General features: G+C 42.2%; 1 protein-coding gene across 23 annotated transcripts in view; it reads left to right on the forward strand.

Moving 5' to 3' along the window:
- Positions 1-7,192: 7,192 nt before the first annotated feature.
- Positions 7,193-16,623, forward strand: part of Lrrfip2 (LRR binding FLII interacting protein 2) — a 106,503-nt gene continuing 97,072 nt past the window's right edge. For 8 of the 23 annotated variants that reach the window (XM_051140083.1, XM_051140090.1, XM_051140085.1 and 5 more), the window contains exons 1-2: positions 7,195-7,446; positions 8,743-8,814. The gene's annotated coding sequence lies outside the window, so the exon portion shown is untranslated. Of the gene's footprint in view, positions 7,447-8,742; positions 8,815-16,623 lie in introns of all 23 variants that reach the window. The other 15 variants (XM_051140099.1, XM_051140093.1, XM_051140097.1 and 12 more) reach the window with 9 other exon arrangements.

A 16,623-nucleotide genomic window follows, 5' to 3' on the forward strand; every position in this document is an offset into this window, starting at 1 on the left:
AAAAAACTCATTCATTAGTGTGTGTGGGTGGGTGATGTGAGTGTGGGTGTGAGCACGCCATCCGTGAGAGTGGAGGTCAGAGGATGTGGGTTCAACAAATGCAGGTGGTTGGGCATGCACAGTAAATAGTCACTGCAGTATCTTGCAACATGTTTCTTTTCTTTTCTTTTCTTTTCTTTTTCTTTCTTTCTTTTTTTTTTTTTTTTTTTTTTTTGAGACAGGATCTTGAGGTTGGCCTAAAGCTCATGATCCCGTTTTCTTAGCCTAAGTGTTGAAGTGCTGGAATTATAAGTGTGTGTGCTACACCTGGCCTCTGAGGCACTGTTAAACCCTGACACACTGTATTAGGTAAGAAGCCACATATTTTTGTGCTTTCATGTCCGTGCCACACCTATTAACACTTGCTGGGCTGTAGAGTTACTTTGTAAGTATCTTTGTAACCTCCACTCTCTCACAGGACAGCAAGTCTCATGAAGACAAAACAAAACCCCAACAAATCCCCCTGCCCCCCCCCCCCATCTTTCCTCCTTTCCAGAATCCTCACTTCCATTCAGGAAGTATCTGGAACATAGTAAGAGCATCTGGAGAGATGGTTCAGTGGTTAAGAGAACTTGCCACACCTGTGGAAGAACCTGGGTCAGTTCCCAGCCACCTACATGGTGGCTCACAACCATCCATAACTCCACTTCCAGGGATCTCACCTCCAAGGGTAGCAAGCACGCATGTGGTGCACATTCATAAATGTAGGCAAAGCCTACATAAAAATAAATATGAAAGTGTATTAAACAGAAATGGTGATATTTTAGCTTCTTAAGGGCAGAGGTTCTATTTTATGGCCACGTTTCTACTCCCTGTGTGCTTAGTATATGACGGGTTAAAGTTTGGTAAGCCGGGACATGAAGTTTTATTGCTCATTTATAAGTGCAAGTGCAGAAAGAGGCATCACTTGATTATCTACGATTAGGCATTCAAACGAAATTGATACCGAAACAGCTTCTTTCTTATCAACCTTTCCTTAATTTTAAGACTAAAGAAAATACTTTACCCTTCCTTGTTTATTCTTAGGACTAAAGGGCAAGCTGCCCCTTCTAGAAGAATCTGCACAGAGCCGGAATTACTCATAAGTGAGATTCAGCATCCAAAGGTTATGGAATTCTCATTTTGATAGTTAGGGTTTGTTCTAGTTTTGTTTTTATTGCTGTAATAAAGAACAAACACACACACATACAACTTGGGTAGGAAAGGGTTTATTTTTATTTAATTTTTTGGTTTTTCTTTTTCTTTTGTTTCTTTTGTTTGTTTGTTTGTGTTTTTGTTGTTGTTGTTGTTTTGTTTTTTTGAGACAGGGTTTCTCTATTACACAGAGCCCTGACTGTCCTGGACTCGCTTTGTAGACCAGGCTGGCCTTGAACTCACAGAGATCCGCCTGTCTCTGTCTCCCAAGTGCTGGGATTGAAGGCATGCGCCAGCATGCCTGGCTGGAAAGGGTTTATTTCATCTCATATTTCTAGGTGATAGTCCATTACTAAGTTAAGTCAGGGCAAGAATTCAAGGCAGGAACCTGGAGGCAGGATCTGAAGTAGAAGCCAAAGGGGTGCTGCTTACTTCCTCATGTCTTATGACTTGCTCAGCCTACTTTTTTTAAGATTTATTTATTATGTATATAGCTCTTGTTATAGATGGTTGTGAGCCAACATGTGGCTGCTGGAATTGAACTCATTACCTTTGGAAGAGCAGTCAGTGCTCTTAACCTCTGAGCCATCCAGCCCCCAGCCTATTTTCTTATACAAGCCAGGACTATCTGCCCAGGAGTGGCACCATTAGTAGTGAGCTGACCCTCCCACCTCAATCATTCATCAAGAAAATGCTCCACAGACTTGCCTACAAAAAGTCTGATAGAGGTATTATCTCAATTAATATCCCCAGTTCTCAGATATGTCTACGCTTATGTGACGGTTTGAAAGAGAATGGCCCTCTAAGGCTTATGTGTCTGAATGCTTGGACTACTGCTGGTGAAGGATTAGGAGGTTTGGCCTTGTTGGAGACGATGTGTTGTTACCATGGGCTGGCCTTGAGGTTCCAAAAGCCCATGCTATTTCCAGTTAGCTTTCCGCCTCATGCTTGTGGGTGAGATGTGAGCCTTCAGCTACTGTTTCAATGCTCTATCTGATTGCCTGCTGCCATTGTCTTTGCCATGATGGTCACTGGACTCACCCTCTGAAAGTGTAAACCCCATTAAATACTTTCTCTTATTTTCTTTGTCACAGTAGTGGAAAAGTAACTGAGATAGTTTGTATCAAGTTGACAGAAACCAACCACAGTGTTTAACTTTTGATGTCAGCCAAATGAGGATTCTCTTTACTTTCGTCACAACACTAACCTCTAAAAATGTTCGTGGTCAGATGTATTAAAATACACACATGGGTTTATAGATGAACTTATTGGGGTAGAATGACACAGAACAGTAAAAGCAGAAGTAAAAAAAAATCTTACAAATGAGAAATTTACAATTTTATTGTTTGGCAAAATTGGTTTATTTACCTGTAAGACGGAGTCTTCCTCTGTAGGCCCGGTTGGGCTAACTTTCAGCAATCTTTTCTCAGCTCTTCAAGTGCTCCATCACAGGAGTGAGTACTGTGGTGTGATGTCAGCGCTCCACAAGGCTCATGCAGTTGAACACTGGTCACCCTGTGGGGGCGATGTTTGGGTATATTTAGAAGGTGTGTCCTTGCTAGAGGAAGTGTGACACTGGTCTGGGCCTTCCGAGTTTAGGACTCATGCCATTTGTGGGTTCTCTCTGCTTCATGTCTGTGGATCAGGATGTGAGCTCTCAGCTTGCCGTTCCAGCTGTCACGCTTGACACTTCCTTTTCTCCTTCTGGAACCAGGAGCCCAAATGAACCCTTGTCTTGATATGTAGCCTTTGGGTAAGATGTTTTATCACAGTAATTGACAAGTAACTAACACACCATCAGACCTGGCTCTGGCAGAATTCTGAAAAATAAACGGAATTTGAGATGACAACCACAGCAGATTTATTAGCTATTGAATCTACTTATTGAAGAAAATAAGCAGAGAGGAAAGGAAAAGAGTCAAATCAAATATAACAGAAATGAATGAATAGGAAATGCTACCTTTTTGGTATGAAACAAAACCTAAAAATCTAAATTTAAAAATTTACTATAGGAGCAGATTTAGTGGTGCATGCTTTTAACCTCAGCATATGGGAGGCAGAGGCAGGTGGGTCTTTGTGAGTTCGAGGCCAGCCTGGTCTACAGGACAGCCAGGGCTATTACATGGAGAAACCCTGTCTAGAAAAACCAAAAATGGCTGGGCGTGGTGGCGCACGCCTTTAATCCTAGCACTCGGGAGGCAGAGGCAGGCGGATCGCTGTGAGTTCGAGGCCAGCCTGGTCTACAAAGTGAGTCCAGGATGGCCAAGGCTACACAGAGAAACCCTGTCTCGAAAAACCAAAAAAAAAAAAAAAAAAAAAAAAAAAAAAAGAAAAAAGAAAAGAAAAAAGAAAAACCAAAAATGTGTGTGTGTGAAATACTATTGGTATGTAACATGATATAAATGATAAATATTGGGTGAATGACACATACACACAGATTATATCAAAAGAAAATTGTAAATCTAGACAATGAAATTTTAGAAGAATAAAAAATAAATGTACATAGCCTATGGCAATTATATTACCAGGTTTCCATAGACTTATAAGGAGAAAACAAACAAAAAAAAAATTAAAAATGGTCCTTTGCAAACAGAAAACAAACAAAAACATTGATACACAAAGTGGCATCCTATTTTTTCTTGTGTATGTGAGTAATGTGCATTTATGCTCACATATGTGTAGGTGCTCAACACCATTTTCATTGAGGCAGAGTCTCTCAATTGAACACAGAGCTCAGGAATATTTCTTTCTTTTTTTTTTTCCTTTTCTTCTTCTCCTCCTCCTCTTTTTTTGGTTTGGTTTTTTCAAGACAGGGTTTCTCTATGTGTACCCCTGGCTGTCCTGGACTCATTTTGTAGGCCAGGCTGGCCTCGAACTAACAGAGATCCGCCTGCCTCTGCCTCCCAAGGACCGGCATTAAAGGTGAGCGCCACCACATCTCGCCCTCTTCTGTTTTCTAAATCTAGGGTTACAAAGGAACTCCACCCTTGACTGACATTTACGTGGACTCTGGGCATATAAACTATGGTCTTCATGCCACAGCAAGTGCTTCAGTTTCGGAACTATCTCTCTAGCCCAAGCAGCCTATTAAAAAAATCTTTTTATTCTTTGAAATTTTCATACATGTACATGATGTATTTTGATCCTATCTGGCCCCACTTCTCTCCCCCTGAGACCTCCAAACCCATTTTCCCTCAACTTCATGTCCTCTTTTAAATTTACTGATAGTCCTGATCAATTATTATGTTTAAGATTTATTTTTATTATTTTTAATTATGTGTATATGTATGGGTCTCTGTGTGAATATGTGCGTGTGAGTGCAGGTGCCTAATGACTCCAAAAGTGGCAGATTTCTCTGGAGCTGGAGTTATAGATAGTTGCGGGGCACCCAGTGTGGGTGCTGAGAGTCGAACTTGGGTCCTCAGAAAGAGCAGTATGTGTTCCTAACTACTGAGCAATCTTGCCAGTCCCTAAGTCTAGTTATTGTTGGCCATATGTACATGAGTGCAAGGCCACCCACTGGGGCATGGACATATCCACAAAAAAAAGTTACTCTCAATTTTTTTTTAGTAGCCATCAACTGTCCATAATAGTTGCTTAGTCTTGGCTGGAATCTCAGGAGGCCCTTGGCCATCTCTGCTGATTTTTTTCTTTTTTCTTTTTTCTGGTTGAAAGTGGCTTTGACTGAATCCAGTTGAGATCACAACATCCAAATGTGTCATTATTAGGTGCTGCTACCACCCTGCTGAAATTTTGACTGACTTGATCTTCTACAGGCAAACACAATCTCTAGTAGCTTTTTTTTTTTTGGTTTTGTTTTATTTTTATTTTTTATTTCTTCCAAGACACAGTTTCTCTGTGTCACACTGGCTATCCATTCGCCTTGAACTCAGAGATCTGCCTGCCTCTGCCTCCTGAGTGCTGGGATTATAAGCATGCACCACCATGGCCAGCTGGAAGGGTTCATTTTATCTTGCACCATGCCTGGCCCGAGTAGCTTATTTTTAATGTTTGAACTAATGATGTTTCCAGATATGTGTTCCAAACAAAGGAGCATAGTATTGCTTTTGCCAAGATAGTTTCATCTAAAAATATGGAAAGACAAGAGAAACATGAAAAACACATTATCGTCATTAATATCAGAGAAATTCATGTTAAAATATATCTGCTTTCATCTATTACAATAGTGGAAATAAAAAATATAATACCTGATGCAGGCAAGTAAACATAGCAATGGATATTTCTTATAAAAATTTTTCTCCGCATTATCAAAGAAAACTATGAAATAATAAATATGTATAGATCCAGCCATCTCATTCCCCAAAACTGTAAAAACATTTGCAAAAAAAAATTCCTCCATCTATTAATATATTCCCAGAGCAGCCAGCCCACACAGACCTGGGGCATTCACATGTCAGAATATTCCATAAAGATCTGGGAACAGATATTTTTGGCAGAAAGGAATACTTAATGTGCCGAGAAAGACTGCCTACGATATAACTCAGGGTTATAGACTGAGTCAGGAACTCCCTGTAATGACAAAACGCTAGTGTCTGTCTACAACATTTGAATCATTTATTACAGACTCTTTCAATAAGAGGAGCTGCTTTTGTTTTTGTTGCTAAATAGGGGGCAAAATATGAAGGAGAGGTAACAGTGAGATTCTAAAGTTGCTTTACAACACTGCCTTACACAATCCTAATGCCTTGTTTTACAGTGAAAGAGGGCCAGGTTTGGTGGCACGTGCTTGCAATCCCAGCACTGGAGAGGCTGCCAACATACCTGACCTAGTCAGTTCCACATCTATGACATTTAATGGCTTAAAAAAAAACAAAACAAAACAAAAAACAAAAACAAAACCAAGAAATATCACCCAAGGTTGTTCTTTGTGTGCTAAGTATGTGTAGACAGACAGAGCACACACACACACACACACAAAGTTTCTTAGCACACTTCCCCCTGTGTGTTGAACCAGGATTGCTGCCATAAGTGGCAGCCTCATGAACTCTAAGGTTGAAAGTTTTGATCAAGCCTTTGCGATCTCAGTGGGTATGGGTCCAGAAAGCCCTTTTAGGAACCATTAGACAAAAATCCTAACAGAATTTGCGGGTTAATTCGTGTGTTTCTGCAATCTGCAGTTTTTGTCGATGGGAGATCGCATCCAAGAGCGCTTTGTGTCCTTTCCCCCAGATACCTGCTCAGCTACCATTTCCTGCCAGAGGTCTTTTTTGACCATCTTCTTCAGCCGGAGGCCTCACCCTCAAAATTTACTCATCAATGCTTGCCGCTAAGTTCACAACAATCTGTCATGATATTGTTTATCTGCTTAAGTTCATCTGCTCAGAAGGTAAGTTTTCCCGAGAGTAGGATCTGGTCTTCTGGTGCCTTAAACCTTCGTGGCTTCCACATATATTTTGGTACTGAAGGACAGGCCTACAATTTGTGTGTGTGTGTGTGTGTGTGTGTGCGCGCGCGCGTGTACCTACATACAGGTCTCACTGTGGTGATCCAAATTCCTTTGCTCTGCCACAGGCTCCAGTGTACCAGGGACAATGGGTGTACGGCATCATACCTGGTTTTATACTGGGAATGGAACACAGGGCTACAAGTATGCCGAGCAAGAACCCTATGAACTGCGCTACAACCTCAGCTGGACGTTTCTTTAAAAGCAGGTATTTTCATACCGTGCAGCCACACCCACCCTTCACATCCTTTCCCACCGTGGGCGGCGGACCGGGTGCCTCACTTACCCAAGCCCTCCTCCCACCAGCCCCCTTAGAGGCCACCAGGCTAAGTAACGGCCACGAAACGCTCCGGTACCAACTTTCGGGACCAGGTCCGGCTCGAGCGAGAGCAGGTCTCCTTCCCTGACACCCGCCTAATCATCTGGTGCGAGCCCGGCGCCCGGCGGTCCAGCCACTAGCCCGTCCCGCGCGCGCCCGCCGCCCCGCCGCCCGCCACAACTACTTCCGGGTGAGCGGGTCGCCGGCCGGTGGCCCCGCCCATCTGCCCCGCCACCGCCGCAGCTGCAGCGGCCGCTCGGGCAGCGGCTCATCCCGGGTCGCGCTCGCCGTCTCGGCCGCGGCGCGAAGGGCAGCCTGGGTGTGACTGCGTGACCTGCCGCGGCGCGAGGAGCCCTCCTTCTTTCCCTGCGGCCCGCGCGGTGGGCGGTGTAGGGGACAGAGGGTGGCCGCCGCGCCCCTCGCCCCGCTCCCGGGCGGCCGCTCCGGCCCTTCCGGGCGGCGCCGCAGCTTCAACCCGCGCGGCCAGCAGGTAAAGGGTAGGCGACGGGACGGGCTGTCCTGAGGGGCTGCTCCGAGGCGGTTCCGGGCTGGGGGTCGCTTGCCGGGTCGCCGGCTCCCGCTTCTCCCGCCCCCAGCGGGGGAAGAAGGGGGTTACGCCCCTTGGACCGGCATCACTTCGGACGGCTGGGTGCCCCAGCTCCCGTTGCTCCGGGCACCACACTCCCTCAGTCTCTGTCCTCAGTCTGTCCCGGGAGGAGCCGCCTCGTAAACGGTGTCAGGCCGGTGGAGGGCGTAGCTCCATCTCGTGCTTCCTTCTTGATCTGAATTCAAACGTGGGGCTTAACAGGCTCAGGGCAGGACGGTCAGGGTTAATGCTTGACTAATACGGGGCGTCATTTACACCCACATTGTGGAGTTCCATAGCTCCAGTCAGGCCTGGTTTCCCTTTGCTGTGTATATCCAGCAGGAAGCAGGGGAAATAAGAAAACCCAAGGGAGAAAAGTTCCAAGTGTTTGCTTTACTTTTTTGTTTTCCCACCTCAGGACATACAAATATAATGCCAAAACATGGCTAAAGGGTATGCCAAACTTTCATTATTTGTAGCTTTTTAATTTTTTTTCTATTTAGTGACTCAGCATTTTTGCCACACAGTTTTTGTACAGTATGTTGATTGACTCCAAACTATGTAAGGATAACAGAGTGACCACTATTTGTGTTGTGTTATCACACTGGGAAGAGGAGCAGTGAAGGAGTGAGGAGATGGAACGCAGGGTATGGACAGATACATTCGTAATCAATGTTTGACGTTTTCCTCCAGTATTTGCTCCGAGGAGTAGGTGGGAAAAGCTGCACCCGCTGGAGAAAGCATAGGGTTGCTGGAAGAGTTAGTTGGCCAAGTTTATCAAGGCTTGAATGTCTTGCCGAGTTAGCCCTAAATTAATCTACATCATGCTCTCTCTGCTTAACAACTACAGAGAGACGATGACCTCGAATTTAATACACTCATACCGATTAAGAATTTCGGAAAGTGTGATTCATGTAGGAAGTTAGGTCACACTATGTGAATCATTGATCGGGATCTTCACATTGACATGGTGGAAAGCTAAGTCGCTTCTGCCCGTTTAATTGGGTAATTTTACTCCTTTTATAGCAAGTGAGGTATAATGTTTGGTTCTGTTTGTTGCTGGGTGGTTATTGTCATGCACTATGGTATGGAAATAAAACTTTAACATTTGCACAATGTTTTGTTTTATAAGCCTTTGTTAGTTACTAAATGGACAGCTGTGATTTTAAATCCCCTCCCCCCCCCCTTTTTTAAAACCAGATGTGGGAAGCCAAATGAAGGGGTTTAGAAGCCAAGTAAATGTCAGTGGAGAGGAGAGCTACCATCACTAAGGTATGAAGAAGTACTGTACAGTTATAAAATAGCTTTGTGAGTGGGAAGCATCAGCACTTTGCCATCATACCCTTAAAAGATGTTGAATGAGGCTAGACTAACTGGTTCTGTTCTGGAAGGAATTGTGTGTTGAAATTTTGGTTTATTTTTAGAATTGACTAATTTCAAATTAAAAGTAACTTTATTGCTGCAATGCAATTTGATCATTTTGGTCTTTCAAAATGAGATGCAAATAACTTTGAATCTCACAGTTCTTGCAATGGACAACCTAGTCTTCCTGTTTTTTCTTTTTAAGAGTCCTGCTTATTTTACCTTGATTGACAGAAGTGCTAATTGACTATTTGGAAAGTAATATCTAGTGTTTGGTATTGTGTAAAACAGATTTTCCTTTAAATCTCTGACTAGATTTTTTTGGCATTTTTTCCACGTTGGGTATCCTTTCAGAGTGTTCTGTAATGTTGCTTTTTATTTCTGTCCAGCTGATACAATGATGACTTAAGAGTTTCTGTTCCTTGTAAACAGAGATTCCCTTTTGGAAAATCCCTTGTGAAAACCTTCGTCTTGATGCTTAAATACACAAGAGAGCCAGGCGGTGGTGTCACACGCCTTTAATCCCAGCACTCGGGAGCCTGAGGCAGGTGGATCCCTGTGAGTTCGAGGCCAGCCTGGTCTACAATATGAGTCGAGGACAGCCAAGGCTACACAGAGAAACCCTGACTCAAAGAACAAAAACAACAACAACCCCCCCCCCCCACACACACACAAGAGAAAGCCTTTTAGGTTAGGCTTTAAGCCTCTCCATAATGAATGGAAAAGTGATAGAAAATATATTTGGCAAGGTAGCTCTCTTTTGCAACACAAAAACAATTTGTAAAAATTAATTTAGCATGGAGGAGTAAGTGGTCTTTTGTAAAGATCTTTGTGAGTTGCTTAGCCTGTTCCCAGTCCGAAAGGAACAGAATTGATGGTCTGATGATGGGGTGGGGACGATTGTCCTTACAGCATAGGAGCCTTGGTGAGGATTATTTAGAAGCATTATAATTCTTCTGCCCTTATCCAGGGAGTGCTATCTGTTGCACCTACAACAGCTTTTTTTTCTTTTCGGTAGTTGCTTTCTCCCTGGAGAATCTGAATTGAGGAAGTGATCCCTTACCTGGGAAAACATACTACTTTATCCAGTATGTTTGCATATAAAGAATAGACTCTGACCAATATTTAAAGCCCCTCTCACCTCAGACAGAGTTTCTCTGTGTAGCTTGGTTGTCCTGGATTTGTAGACCAGGCTGGCCTCTGCCTCCCCCCTCCCTGAGTACTGGGATCACAGGCGTGTGCCACCATGACCAGCTTCAAAGTGAGGCTTTTAAAACTTCAGAAGGAAAGGAATTGAGTTGAGTTTATCTTGTGAGTAAAATATTTTAGTCCTTTTCCCAGTTTTTCTCCTTAGAGCTAATAGATGGGAGAACTATCTTGGGAAATGAGTGATTGACGTTGCACTTTGCACTTTAATCTTCCAGACTTTTTGGCTAACAGTAAATTAGTCTAGACTTAAAAGCAATTATACCCTAGGGTAAAATTATAAATTACAAACTGGGCTTATCATGTGCTATATGTTTTCATTTGTTTATTTACTTGTTCTGGTGGTTGTCATGGAGAGCTAAGGGAGAGAACCAATTCCTGGACAGTCACTGAGACCTGCGTATGCTGTGGGTAGGGAAGAAGCAGGCAAAAAAAAAAAAAAGACACTTGGAAAAAGGGAAGAAGTGACATGCATACAAAGAAATGCTTATAGTAGGGGTTCAGTGGCATTTGTGAACCTTTTAAAGATTGATAAAACATGTAAAAAGAAACTGTCATATGAGGAAAAAAGAACTTTTCTTATCACAAACTTTTTACCTTCCCACATTCCTATTCCCCGCTCCAAGCTACCATGTTAATGGTTTTTCATGTATTTTCCTCCATCCAATTCTGTTACATGTGTTTAGAAGTGTCTTTAATTGTGATGTATCTGAGATATTTTTCCGTATTAACGCCTGCTCCTATTTCATTTTATTTTGGAAAGACTGGATTTATTCATTTTCCATAGTTTTACTAATTCCCTATTAGTAAACATTAGGTCATTTTTAGTCTTCGTAAACAGTGCTCTAAGAAAAACTTGGAAACAAGTGCTTGACCATTTATAGGTCAATCTGTGGAGTGTGGTTTTGAACACATGACTTTATTTTATAGAAGATAATGTTTTCTTAGCCACAGGAGGAGGAAGAATTAAAAAAACAAACAAAAAACTATGTTCTTTACCCATCTCTTCATTTTAAAAAGCGCTGTGAACTGGGCTTCATATCATGTGCCTTGTTAACATGTGAGAGGCTAAGCCAGGAGATTGAGAGTTGGCGGTTACTGTGGTCTATACAGCATGTAGTAAGACCTTGTCTCTAGTAAAATTGCAAATGTGTCTTATAAGTCAACTTAAAGACATTTTGGAGTGTCAGATGATTAATTTGAACTGGTAAATGTCAAGACGCCATAGTGGAAGTCTGGTGTTAACAAATATAAACTACTTATACATGGTAAAATGACTGTATCTTATTGATTTGTTTCAGAGTTTATGTTTTCTGTTAATTAAAAACTTTTATATAGCTGAGAGTGGTGGTACACACCTTTAATCCCAGTACTTGAGAGGCAGAGGCAGATCTCTGAATTCAAGGCCAGGCTGGTCTCTATAGCCACCTCCAGTCCTGCTGGAGCTACATACAAAACAAAAAGCAAAAAACAAAAAAACCAAAACCCAGCCCTTGCCCCCAAATAAATAAAATAAAAACAACCTTTGTATAGTTTATGCTTTTGCCTTGCTAAAGTTAACTGATATCAGTCATAAGAGAAAGAAATAACCCACCATTTCTTCTTTATCTTCCAAATCCTAGTTTGTCTATTCAAAGTAGAATAAATGATAGAACCTGAGAGCCGGAAATTCCTTGGCAACCCAGAGCACTGTTGGTGGATTCCTTTGCCAAGCAGGAAGTAGGTAGAGACGTAGACTTTATTTGGCAAAGAGTTGGTGAGCAAACTAAAGGAGGTTCGAAAATTTAATTAGAAGTTCTATAGGTGACTCATGGCCACGGGAGGTTCAGGAGCTTTTGTCCTTTTGAAATGACAGAGTAAGTCCTGAGAGGCTCAAGTGTGGTGGAGCTGGCACTCATGAGTGGCAGTTTCCCTGGATGATGTCCAGGGTCTATTTTGAGGCCCTGTCAAGACTTGCCTGATGGATCTTACCACATAACCATAATCTGTCCTGGCCCTGCTGCAAGTCCGGAAGGCCTGCGGTTTAGGGAAAGTGGCAATTGCAGGAGAGGGAGGGAGCTATGAAGACCATTTACCTTCAGAAGATGGAGACTAAGTTTTGGGCTGAAAGTCTGCTGAGCGTGTATATTACATGCCCTAGCATCCAGGTGTTTTCTGATTTAGCATCCAGGGTTTTGTTTTCTATCCTCTATTTACTTATTTTTGGAAAGAGTTTGATTGCAGCGAACTGAAGAGGAATAGTGTGCATGAAGAGGAACATGGGATTGTCCCAGCTTAGTGTTTTATATTCTGGTTCTGAGCACACTTGCCAAGAACCAGTCAAAATGATTGACTCTGTGTGTGTGTGTGTGTGTGTGTGTGTGGTGTGTGTGTGTGTGTGTGTGTGTGGTGTGTGTGTGTATGTGTATGTGTGTGGTGTGTGTGTATGTGTGTGTGTGGTGTGTGTGTATGTGTGTGTGTATGTGTGTGTGTATGTGTGTGTGTTGCATTGTTATGGGTGTAGGTAGGCTGGATCCCTAGTTGAAATGGTCCTTCACACTTTGGCACTGGGATCTTGGAATAACAACTGTTTTACAGGAGTGTTTGGCATTCACACAGCTAAACTATTTTCTTACTCTATTTTTCCCGTGAAAGTGGTGTGAAATTATATATCTTATTTAATTTTCTTCTATTTTATTTATTTTGTATGCTTATGGGTGTATAAGTTAGAGGACAGTTTGAAAGAGTTGGGTCCCCTACCCAATGGCTTCTGGGGATCAAATTCTGGTGGTGAAGTTTGGGGCAAGCAGGTGCCCTTACCCAGTGAGCCTTCTGGCCCTGAAGTTGTACTTTTAAATTTTGCTTTTCCACAGACTACATAGGTGTCTCCTGTGCGGTGTGGTGCTGCATGAAAACCGTGTGTGCTTAGGCTTAAGGTGATCTCACTTCTTTGGCTATAAAGCTGTTGAACTGTCACACCCTCTGACCAAGGTTCACGTGCTGTTTTGCTGCTGAGCTGTCCTGCAGTCAAGGGTTCTGAAGGATTCAGCTTGCAGGTGCACTTTATAGATGTGAGCCTACATGGCTCCTGGTCATTTGTGTCACCTTAGCTTGGTACTTCAGCAAGGTTAGTTCTGGGGTCCTTAGCATTTCATGATGCTGTCTTTAGGATTCAGTGTAAGGAGAACACAGTGAACAGTAGTTTGTTTTTCTTTTAGTACCTGGTTTATTCCTATTATCTCTTCCTACTCTCAGGCTTTCTCTCCTACAGCAATAGAGCAAAACAGAAAATAAAACATGGTGTGGATGCATGGAGAATGGTTAACAACTGGAAGAAAGTTTAAGTGCCTATCAGGGTGTTTTTATTTTTTGAGAAGTGAGCTGCTACCTCCTCTAACACCATGGCAGGATTACAGACTCACGCTCCCCATTGTTTCCACTTTGAACCTTGTATATAGTATAGCTTAGAGTTTCTTCATATGAGCATTATGCTTTTAACTAGTTTTGATGGAACAGATATATTCTTTCTGTAGTCACACTTTCAAACAGAAACATTTTAACAGCTAGGAATTAATGTATACTGTCTATAAACAATAAGCAGTTAAAATACTTATGTCCTCCAGGGCGTGGTACAGGTCTTTAATTCCAGTACTTAGGAGGCAGAGGCAGGCTGATCACTGTGTGTTTGAGGCCAGCCTGGTCTACAAAGAAGACAGCCAGGGCCGTTACACAGAGATACTGTCTTGAAAAACCAAATCAAACCAAACCCCACAAACCTTAATTTTCTGTTAAACAGATTAAGTATGTTTAATAAAAATTGAATAAATTTAGCAAACACTTCTCTTTACTATTTTTCTTAATAAAATTAAGTACTCCAAGCCAGTTGCAGTGACGTACACCTGTAATTCCAGCAATCAGGAAAATTAAGTACTCCAAGCCAGTTGCAGTGACATACACCTGTAATTCCAGCAATCAGGAAAGCAGAGGCAGGCAGATCTCTGTGAGTTCAAGGCCAGCCTAGTCTACCAAATTAGTCCAAAACAGCCAAGGTTACACAGAGAAACCCTGTCTCAACAAACAAACAAACAAACAAACCCCCCAAAAAACCCAGCCGACTAACAAACAAAAACAAACAAAAAACCCCCCCCAAAAACTCCAGTTAAGTGATTCAATGGTTATAGAATAAAAGATAAAATGTTTCAGTTTCAAATGAATTCTGCCTGTGTTATGGATAATGCTTTATCTGTGTGGACAGTCAAGGAAATGAGGTCATTGTCTCCTTGTCTTGCCAAAGTCACACCTTGTAATCTACCGAGTTTTATTTATTTTTTATTGTGGTAAAACTTAAATAACATTACCATTGCCTTTTTCCATTCCTTTCATTGTGGAAAATGTATACAGTGTAAGTCTCCTCCAGTTCTTGAGTGCTGGGGACTGGCCCATGCCTTGCACATGCTCCTCAAACCCTCTGTCACTGATCTCCACCATAACCCCTTGAACCGAGTGTAATCGCACAATCCCATGGCATCACAGTGCATTCAGACTGTGGTGCAGCAGCCCACATAGCCATCTTCAGAACATTCTCATTGTCCTAGAGTGGAAACTGCCCATCAGACTCTAACCACTCATGTCATGTAGCCGTTGGCTGCCACTCCCTATGTTGTCTCTGTGATTTAACTACTCTACTCTAGGTAGAGTATACATTTGTGGAGTCACGTATTTGCCCTCTGTGTTTGGCTTATTTTATGTAGCATGATGTCATCAAAGGCATTTGTGGGATAGCATGTGTACTTGACTCCTGTTGATTGCCATTTAGGTCTTTCACCTTTTGGTTATCATGAATAACGCTGTCAAGGACATGGTGTATGACTATATATTCAAGTTCCAGTTTGTTGTTTTGTGTGCATTCCCAGAAAGGCAGCTGTTGAATCAGTACTTTTAGGTCTAAATACTGAGGGATCACCATGCTGGTTTCGACAGTGGCTGTGCCATTTTACTTTCCCACCAGTACTGTACAAGCATTCTGCCTACCAATTTATTATTTTCTCTATAAAAAATTTTTTTGATCATGGAAGTCATCTTAATGAGTTTTTGAAGTATATCTCATTGAGCTTTTGATTTGTACTTTTGTAATTACTAATGATGTTGAGTATCTTTTTGTGCACTTTTTGGCTACTATTTTCTTTGTAGACCATGCTGGCCTTGTCTTTTCCTTTCTAGTGCTGAAATAAAAGGTGTGTGCCACCACCATACCTGGCCCATCTCGTAATTAAATATTGTTTTATTTCACATGTATGTGTATTTTGCCTCATGTATGTTTGTGTGTCACATGCATGCAATACTCTTGGAGGGAGGCCACATAACATCAGATCTCCCTTGAGTTGAGTTACGATGATTGTTAGCCTCATGTGGATGCTGACAGCCAAACTTATGTTCTCTGGAAGAGCAGACAGTGCTCTTAACCTCGGAACTGTATCTCTAGCCCCACATCTTTTTTCAAAATTAATTATGTTAGTATTTATTCACTTAGGGTGCTCATGCGCGCACATGCTCATAAACACACACACACACACACACACACCCACACACACACACACACACACGGGTTAGCAAGTGCTTTCATGTGCTGAGTCATCCTACTGGCCCTTAATTTGTTTTTGTTACTGAGCTTTAGTTGTTTATATATACTAGATATCAAACCTTTATTTACAAATGTTTTCTTCTTAGGTTGCCTTTTTACTCTGTGCTTTGATGCACAGAATTTAAATTTGGTGAAGTCCAGTTTGCTTATTCCTTTATTGCCTTTAATTTTGTCATATTTGACAAGAAATGTTTGTTAAATCCCATGTCATGAGGATTTTCCTGTGTGCTTTCTTTGACAAGATCCATAGTTCATGTATTTAGGTTTTGGCGCATCATGTGTTTTGATGATGAGTCTAGCCTTTACCACCTGAGCTGTCTCTCCAGCCCATGAGTTAACTTTTGTATATTGTATAATCTAACATTATCCAAGTATGAATTTTCTATTGTCATCAGTTTTTGGAAGGATGATCCATTTTCCTTTGTATGGTCCTGGCCCCCTCTGTTGACCATCATTTGACCATGCATATGGGTACTATATGTGGGCTTTTTAACTGATCTATGGGTCTGCTTTAGCCTGTAACATACCATTTAAATTCCTATAGTTTTGTAGTAAAATTTTAAATCAAGAAAGGTTGAGGGGAAGGCTTCATTTGGCCTAAAACTCGAGATAACAGTTGAGTGTTGTGGGGAAGTCAAGGCAGGAACTAATAGCCCACATTCCACCCACACCTAGCAGTAGAGAGAAATGAATGTGTCCATGCTGCTGGCCTGCTTGCTTGATAGCTTGCTTCACTCTAATAGAGGTCAGGGCTCAGCCTAGCCAGTGGACTGACTCTTATAATCAGTCCCCTCAAACACACACACCACAGGCCAACCCGAGCTATGCAGTTCCTCAGTAAAGACTGTCTTCCCAGGTGTGTCAAGTTGTCAGTTAAAATTAACCAGCACACT

Source organism: Acomys russatus, chromosome 32, assembly GCF_903995435.1.
Source record: "Acomys russatus chromosome 32, mAcoRus1.1, whole genome shotgun sequence".
NCBI classification, from domain to species: Eukaryota; Metazoa; Chordata; class Mammalia; order Rodentia; family Muridae; genus Acomys; species Acomys russatus.